Source organism: Mus caroli, chromosome X (genome assembly GCF_900094665.2).
Source record: "Mus caroli chromosome X, CAROLI_EIJ_v1.1, whole genome shotgun sequence".
NCBI classification, from domain to species: domain Eukaryota; kingdom Metazoa; phylum Chordata; class Mammalia; order Rodentia; family Muridae; genus Mus; species Mus caroli.
Genome location: NC_034589.1, coordinates 109,529,323 through 109,537,756, shown reverse-complemented (window position 1 = coordinate 109,537,756; position 8,434 = coordinate 109,529,323). Strand labels below are relative to the sequence as shown.

Below are 8,434 nucleotides of genomic sequence, written 5' to 3'. Positions count from 1 at the left end.
TTTTCAGGTCTTTCTTACTGTTGCAACTACCATTTCATGAAATGATAGTTAAAATATATACAGTTTTATTATAAAGATAATAGAATATTCTTTATGTGCTGTCTTCTGAAATACTTGATTTTGCTCCTCTGATATTGTAAATAGTCAGATTATATCCCCACTTTTTAAATATAATTGGGTTATACCAATTTGGTAGCAAGTTTTCCAATTTTCAGATATCAGCTAAGGATAAATTCTTTGATTCTGTTTTGAGTTGTTCTATCATAAACATTCTGGTTAGAGAGACAAAAGCTTATTACTTGCTTATCAGGGAATATAAATTCTGTGTTATGACCAAATGTAGACAAAAGAAGGCTAAAGTCCCTAATACAGAAATATTTATATATTCAGCTAAAGCCTTCTGAATCATTTCTCCCCCTCCCTACCCCACCCCCAGGGGAGAGCACGAACGCAGTCCCCCACTACCACAAATGATGCAGTCGAGTTTCCCACATTTTGCACATCCAGAGTGCAATGGATAAGCCTAGCCCTGGGAAAACCACCTTCGTATTCATGGTATCTCCCCTGCCAGGTAAGTATATGGCTGTGACATTTCTTTTTTTTTTTCCCCCGAGACAGGGTATCTCTGTGTAGCCCTGGCTGTCCTGGAGCTCACTCTGTAGACCAGGCTAGCCTCGAACTCAGAAATCTGCCTGCCTCTGCCTCCCAAGTACTGGGATTAAAGGCGTGTGCCACCGCCCGGCTCTGAATCATTTCTTATATAAGCTCTAACACAGGCAACCAAAAAAGACAAAGGTACCATCTGAATGTATAACTAATTTTTGCACTGCAATCTATGCAATTTATCAATCATGGTCATTTATTACTGAAAAGACCATACATATTAAATTTAATAAAGTTACACCCAAGTTTATTTATTTATTTTAAAAAAAAAGGAGGGAGAGGAAATGGAGAAAGAAGAGGAAGAATACAGAATTGTAAAGCTATTTTTACATAGCTTTACATTTCTTTCATTTTTCCTGAAAAGGTCAGTAGTATCTGGGGTCTAAGTGCTTTATAGTTAAGAAAAAAGTGCTCAAATAAATCTACTTAGTCATCATCAGGTGCTTTTTATCGTCTTCCCTGTCTTTATCCTCAAAGCTTCATACAGCCCTCTTCTATGAGTTCATTACCTTGCTTTTTTCAGCTTTGATAATCCTTTTGCCACATCAGGGTCACCTTTAACTCAGAACAGGGAGAACATCCTTTTAGTATTTAAAAACCTTCTTTCTATATGGCTGTTCTTCTCATTGAGCCTTATTATTCACACTATCCCCAGGTCCTTTGCAATATGAACAATGGATAGGACAGAGTGTTCTGCTTTGATTTGGGGGTGATAATGTAAGCAAAGCAAGGAGAAGCTGAAAAAAAACCCCTAGGGTCCTAAGATGCCTCTGAATTTTAGAATTCCTCTTTATTTCCAATTTAGCAGATATATTTGTTTTCTTTGACAGGAAATCTTGGATATTTTGGCATGTTTTCAAGCTTTCCCTTATCTGTAGTGAATGTAAACTACTTCTCTGAGGGCTATATAAAGAATATGAGATGTAATGGGAAGCCTTTGGGTACTTCTTGTTCATCTCATGGCAAGTTTTTATGAAGATGTCATATTCTAACCTTCTATATATAACTTCATATCACCTTCACCAGGCACGTATACTTTTCTCCAGTGAGACAGTGTTACCCCTTTTCCATCCAACTTTTACTTGTTCAGAGTTACCTCTTGGGTAACTAGATATACTACAATGTTTATGAGAGACAAGCTTTTTAAAAAAAATCACATAGACAAAACTGTAGACGATACTGTATGGGGTAGCAGGAATGGAAAATCAAGGTTAATTAGGAATCATAGACTGATTTTTATCAATAATTGAATTTTAGCATTTTACAAAATCTTTGTAAAATACAGCTTTTATAATCCCCATGTTGCACAATGATTTAACACAAATTACATTCTCATGCTTCATCACTACATCAAAACAAGGAAATAACCATTTCATATGACTAGACAGAAAACAAAAATGCAAATCTTAAAATAAACTTAGTGCAGTGTATGAAGGGCCTTTATAAGGATAAATAACAGAGTGAAATCTTTCTTCACTGTTTTATATGAGAAGATTTTAGAAATAGAAAAGCTCCCAAGAACATAAATCAGAAGAGTTATATTATTCAAATTGCAGTTCTAATTTAATCTGTGTTCCTGTAGTAAAACATTCTGACAAAAAGCAATTTCATGGACAGATGGGTTTTTTGTTGTTTTGTGGTTTTCTTTGGTTTGCTTTTGTTTTTGCAAGTTATAGTTCAATATTGAGGGATGTCTAAGGTGGACTCAAGTAAGAACTAGAATTAGAAAACATGGAAGAATACTGTTTCCTGGCTTGCTGTAGGCTTATGTTTTGATAGCTTTGTATATAGTTCAAGTCCACCTTCTCATGGAACTATGTTGCCTACCATATTCTATATTTTCTATGTCAATTAACAATCAAAAATTTATACAAACACATTCTCACAGGCCAGTTCAATGAGGTCAGTCCTATATTTGAGTGTGCCCATGTATCAAAAGATGGCCTAGTCGGCCATCAGTGGAAAGAGAGGCCCATTGGACTTGCAAACTTTATATGCCCCAGTACAGGAGAACGCCAGGGCCAAAAAGTGGGAGTGGGTGGATAGGGGAGTGGGGGGGTGTATTGGGGACTTTTGGGATAGCATTGGAAATGTAAATGAGGAAAATACCTAATAAAAAATTAATTCTAAAAAAAAAAAAAAAAGATTGATCTCATTCTCAGTGTCTCCCTTCCTTTGCCCCCTTATTTGACTATCAACATGTGAGTGCTTTACTGGTTCTGAAAGCATCCTTTTGCTCTATCATCATTGCTTCTAACTCTCTGAAATAACAGGTAAATTCTTTTTTTTTTTTTTTTGCACAATAAAATGGTTATAGTGATTGTTCACTGTCATAAAATTGTAAATCCTTCCCCTGACACATTATTTTTTAGAAGATTTCCAACTGTCGACTCCCTGTTCTTTCTGCCAAGATTTCCAGTGAACCATGTAGGATCTTTCTTCTAAAATTCTGCCCCCTTACTCATTGCTTTACCCTAGCTGAGAACTCTAACAGCATTCCCTGAGAACCCCCAGCCTGAAAGAAAATATTTTCATGAAACCAGGGAACAAATATTTCTTAACATAAAGAAGAAGATGCCCATTAAGACCTAAGAAACCTGGAAAGCATAGAATGCACTGTATTGGAAAAGAAATTTGATTCAGCAAACACCTTAGTTAATATACTATTGCTGTTAGTAGACACCATGGCCATGGAAAAACTTATAAAAGAAAGTATTTTTTTCAGGCTCATTTATAGTTCTGAGGCTTAGTCCATTATCATCATGACAAAAAGCATGGTGGTACACAGAGAGATATGGTGCTGGAGGAATAGCTAAGAGTTCTATACCTGCATCTGCAAGCAGCAGAAAGAAAACAAACCACTTGGACTCCTGATACTACAAAGCCACCCACAGTGACATAATTCCTCCAACAAGCATGCCTATACCAACATGGTCACACCTTCTAATGTCACACCTAACCATAAAAATATAAATCTATGGGGACCACTCATAGTCAAACCACCACATTGTATTTTCTGGCCCCAATAGGATTGTACCCATTTTATAATGACAAAAATGCATTCAGTCCAACTTCAAAAGTTCTCATAGTCTATCAGTTTTAATCTTGTTTAAAAAACCAAAGTTTGATGGGTTTTTTTGGAGACTCATGGCAATCTCATAGCTGAATTCCCCTAGAAAACCAAAACCAAAGGACACATATGTCAAGCAAACAATGGCACAGAATATAGATTACCAAGGAAGGAAAGGGTACAAAATGAGGAAATACTGGACCAAAATAATACCAAAAACCAGCAGGGCAAACTCTACACTCTGCATCTCCATGTCAATGTCAAAGCAATAGATAGATAGATAGATAGATAGATAGATAGATAGATAGATAGATAGATAGATAGATAGATGAGAGAGATATATGAGAGAGATAGAAATAGAGATAGAGAGAGAGAGAGATGTCTTCAACTCCTTTCAGCCTTGTTGACTACAACAATTTTTCTCTTGGATTGTTCCACTCCCTGTTAGAAGTTTTCTTTCTCAGGTATATCATGACTTTACAGCGTTTTGGGATCTTCATGGCAATCCAGGTTTCACCTTAATAGCTTCACACAATGGTCTCACTGAGCCTTCATGCAGGGACACCCCTGACGTATGCCTGGCCTCGGTATCTTTCCTGAGTCATGGAGGGAGATTCCATAATCCCTATCCCCATCCTTGACTCTAAGGCCAGAACCATGTGGCTGAAGCTGCCAAATTCTTCTCTTTAGCAAAGCTGGAACATGTCTGTCCCACTCCTACATCTGCATCAGCTGTCTGTTTTCAGTGGTTTCTTTCACTGTTGAAGTCAGTTGTTCTAAAAATCACATTTTCAACAAGGCTTGCCTAAAACTAATAGATCTGCCTGCCTAAAAGGCATGCATCATCATACCAAGCAGGCCCTAAGGTTTTCTTTAATTCCTTTTTACAAGTTGGAAGCTTAGCTTTATATGTTCTTATCCTGAGGTTACTACTACCTATAGATTTCATTTAACATCATGCTTTTCTTTAAATTTATCTCCTCGAGCACTGGACTCGACTCCATTAAATTTCTTGGTGCTCCCTTTCTCCTCAAAAAGCGCATTTTGTATTTTCTTTACTCAGCTTCCTCCTTTTCATTATAGATCTGAAAAAGTGCAGCCACTAATAAACACCAAGACAGAGTTTACACTAGGCTATTTTTAAATTGCCTCTGTCATCACAATGTAAATATTTTCAATTAAACCTCAGACAGACTTTTCAGACAAGGGCAAAAAGCAGCCATGTTTTCACCAAAATTTTACAAGAACTGTCTCTAGGCTTCGTGATAATGTTCTTCTCCTCTGAAAACTCTTGATCCAGGCTGCCACAGTTCAAAGCACCCTGTATAAATGTCTTACATGCTCACTGGCCACAATTCTTAGGAAAAAAAAACTGTTTAAATGATGCTGGCTTGAATTTTAGAGGTTTAGTTCATTAACATCATAGAACAGGTGAGAAGTACAGCTTAACATAGGCAAACATAGAACTGAAGGGGTAACTAAGAGTTCAACATCTCTATTTACAGACAGTAGGCAAAGAGCAAGCCACTGGGTGTGTCTTGGGCTTCTAAAACTCCAAAGTCCAGCCCCAGTGACACACTTCCTCTAGCAAGGCTAAACCTACTCCAACAGGACCATAACTCCTTGTTGGGTTGTGGGTCCATGTCAGCTCCATGATTGGGCATGTCCACTTGGGGAAGCAGAACTCGGGAAATTTGAATAAGCTTATTCCCTTGCCACTATGGCTTGTGTTGGGCTTGCCTTCAGCTCAATAATACCTGATTTCTCAATGGAGAATCTAAAAGCTAGAAGAGACTAGATAGATGTTTTATGGATTCTACAGACCATTGAGAAGTAGTATGGGGTAGTAGTACAGTAGAAGCTTCCTAAAATATATACACATATGACTGAAATCTAAATATAATGGCCAAATAATGTGGAGACAGAGTCCCATCTGGACATCTCATCACCAAATGAAGCTTCTAGTACTGGGATTGTGTTTGCTCTCCACAAATGACAGGAAGGTCTCATTGGTGCAGATAATACCTACAGAGATCATAGAACATGGAGAAGTTAAGCTAATGACTATAGATTGCATCACCTTTGTGTGCCAGCATCTTTGATACTGGAAGATACCCTGCACTCTATCAAACAGAAAGGATAACCAACAATCAACCAAACAACAACAAACATCAACACAGTGACAAATCCTCTGATTGAATATGGGGCCCTGCCTGCAGAATATGCTACTGCAATAGTGAGACACATCTTGTAGGAGTAACTAACAAATATTAGCTTTGTCTCAAAGCCCATTAGACAAGATGGAATCCATACATGACACTGCTTGGCTAATCGGTAACCTAAGTATTAGATAACCTGGAATCTTAGAGTATACCAAATACTCTGTTCTACTAAAAGAATATAGCAACAAAATTCTTCTTCTTCTTTTTTTTTAATTAGGTATTTTCCTCGTTTACATTTTCAATGCTATCCCAAAAGTCCCCCATACCCACCCCACCCCCCAATCCCCTACCCACCCACTCCCCCTTTTTGGCCCTGGGGTCCCCTGTACTGGGGCATATAAAGTTTGCAAGTCCAATAGGCCTCTCTTTGCAGTGATGGCCGACTAGGCCATCTTTTGATACATATGCAGCTAGAGACAAGAGCTCCGGGGTACTGGTTAGTTCATATTGTTGTTCCACCTATAGGGTTGCAGTTCCCTTTAGCTCCTTGCGTAATTTCTCTAGCTCCTCCATTGGGGGCCGTGTGATCCATCCAATAGCTGACTGTGATCATCCACTTCTGTGTTTGCTAGGCCCCGGCATCGTTTCACAAGAGACAGCTATATCTGGGTCCTTCTTAATAACATTTTGCTATATTTATAGATCCATGCCTTGATCAGCCATCAACAGAGAAGCTTCCTTCTGTAGCACAGGGGAACAAATACAGATATCTACAGACAGAAAGTTTCCAGAGAGTGAGAGACCTTGGAACACTCAGCCCTCTATAAGATATTTTAATCCAATTTCTCTTTTAATGTTTCAAGGAACCCTGTGAAAGAATAGGCACAAAAAAATACCTGTAGTCCCTGTGTATTATTGCATAGTCTCTGGGAATTCATTTGTGAAATGGTCCCATTGTGCTTAGAAAGCCTTGTTTCTATGGTAAGATCCACTGGCTCTTACATGTGTCTTTATCAGATTGGGTCCTAGAGATGAAAGGAGAAATGGATACATGCCTCTATCCCTATTCCAGGAGTTATTTCTTATTAGTACCCACCTACAAGTGAAAATATACTTTCCTTCAAGGGGGTTTCAGTGGAGAAACAAATCACTTTCAAGTATAGGCTGCATGGCCAGTACTAGAAGGGCATCAACAACAAAAAAATACTCAAGGGCATTTTTACCGTTTTTTCTTTTCTTTTCTTTTCTTTTCTTTTCTTTTCTTTTCTTTTCTTTTCTTTTCTTTTCTTTTCTTTTCTTTTCTTTTCTTTCTTTTTCTTTTTTCTCTCTTTTCTTTTTTTTTTTTCCTCATAATTTCATGTCAGGGCTTTTCCTTGTTTTGTATTATTTTCTTTTGTTTTTAATAATTTATTTTGTTTTGTTTTGTTTTATTCTCTCCTTTAACTCTACAGTTTCTTGGTTTCCAATTTTGTTTTCTTGTGGAATTCTTGAGTATGCCAACAAATTAATTTCTGGGACTTCTTTTCACCCTAGGGTTCTTTTTCTCCTATCGTATTGTTGTTTCATTTTGATTTTTGTTGTGCTTTGTTATTTTTTATATCTTCTAGGTCTTTGTTAGGGTCTTATTGCTGTGAAGAGACACCAAATCTAAGGCAATTCTTATAAAAGAAAATATTTAATTGAGATTGGTTTCCAGTTTCAGAGGTTCAGTCCATTATCATCACGGCTGGAAGTGTGTCAGCCTATAGGCAGATATTTTGCTGGAGAAGGAACTGAGAGTCCTACATCCCAATCCAAAGACTGTCTTCTATAGGCAGCTAAGAGGAGAGTCTGGATCAAACTAGACAAACTTGAGCATATATATGAGACCCCAAATATCCACCTCCACAGTGATATACTTCCTCTAATGAAAAAGCTTCCTCTCAAATAAGGTCACATCTCCTAATAGTGTCACTTCAAATTGGACAAGCATATTTATTTATTTTATTTAATTTTGTTTTATTTTATTTTATTTTATCTCTTAGAAGTGTGTTTGTTTTCCAATAAGAGACAGAAAGTGGATTGATCCAGATGAGAGGGGATTTGAGGAGGAAAGGGGAGGAGTGGGAGGAGAAACTGTAATCAGAATATATTATTGAGAGAAAAATCATTTTCTCTCAATGTATATGAAAAATAAAACATGAAACAAAAACTAACATCATTTTTTTAAAGCCAGAAAAGTAATTAAGATATTGAGAACAGTAGTTACAAACCAGTATTTTCACATATGGTACTACTTAAAATTAGTTGACCACAAAATAAAACAATATGAAATGAATGTTGGATAGGGACTTGTATGGAGGACTTACAGTAATGGGTGGGAGGGAAATAAGAGATGGTGAAGAGTGAGAATAAACAGAATGTACTTACTCTGTAAATATAGTAAACTGCTACAGAACTAATTGAAGCAACAAAATGTGACCAAATATTATCTAAAGTTTATTTAGAGTATCTAATACCTTCAAAATATAGATAACTAAAGAAGGACCTTGCAGTTTTC

At 37.1% G+C, this 8,434-nt stretch overlaps 1 pseudogene; it reads right to left on the bottom strand.

Moving 5' to 3' along the window:
* Positions 1 to 433: 433 nt before the first annotated feature.
* LOC115030192 lies at positions 434 to 579 on the bottom strand (annotated as a pseudogene).
* Between the last annotated feature and the right edge of the window lie 7,855 nt (positions 580 to 8,434).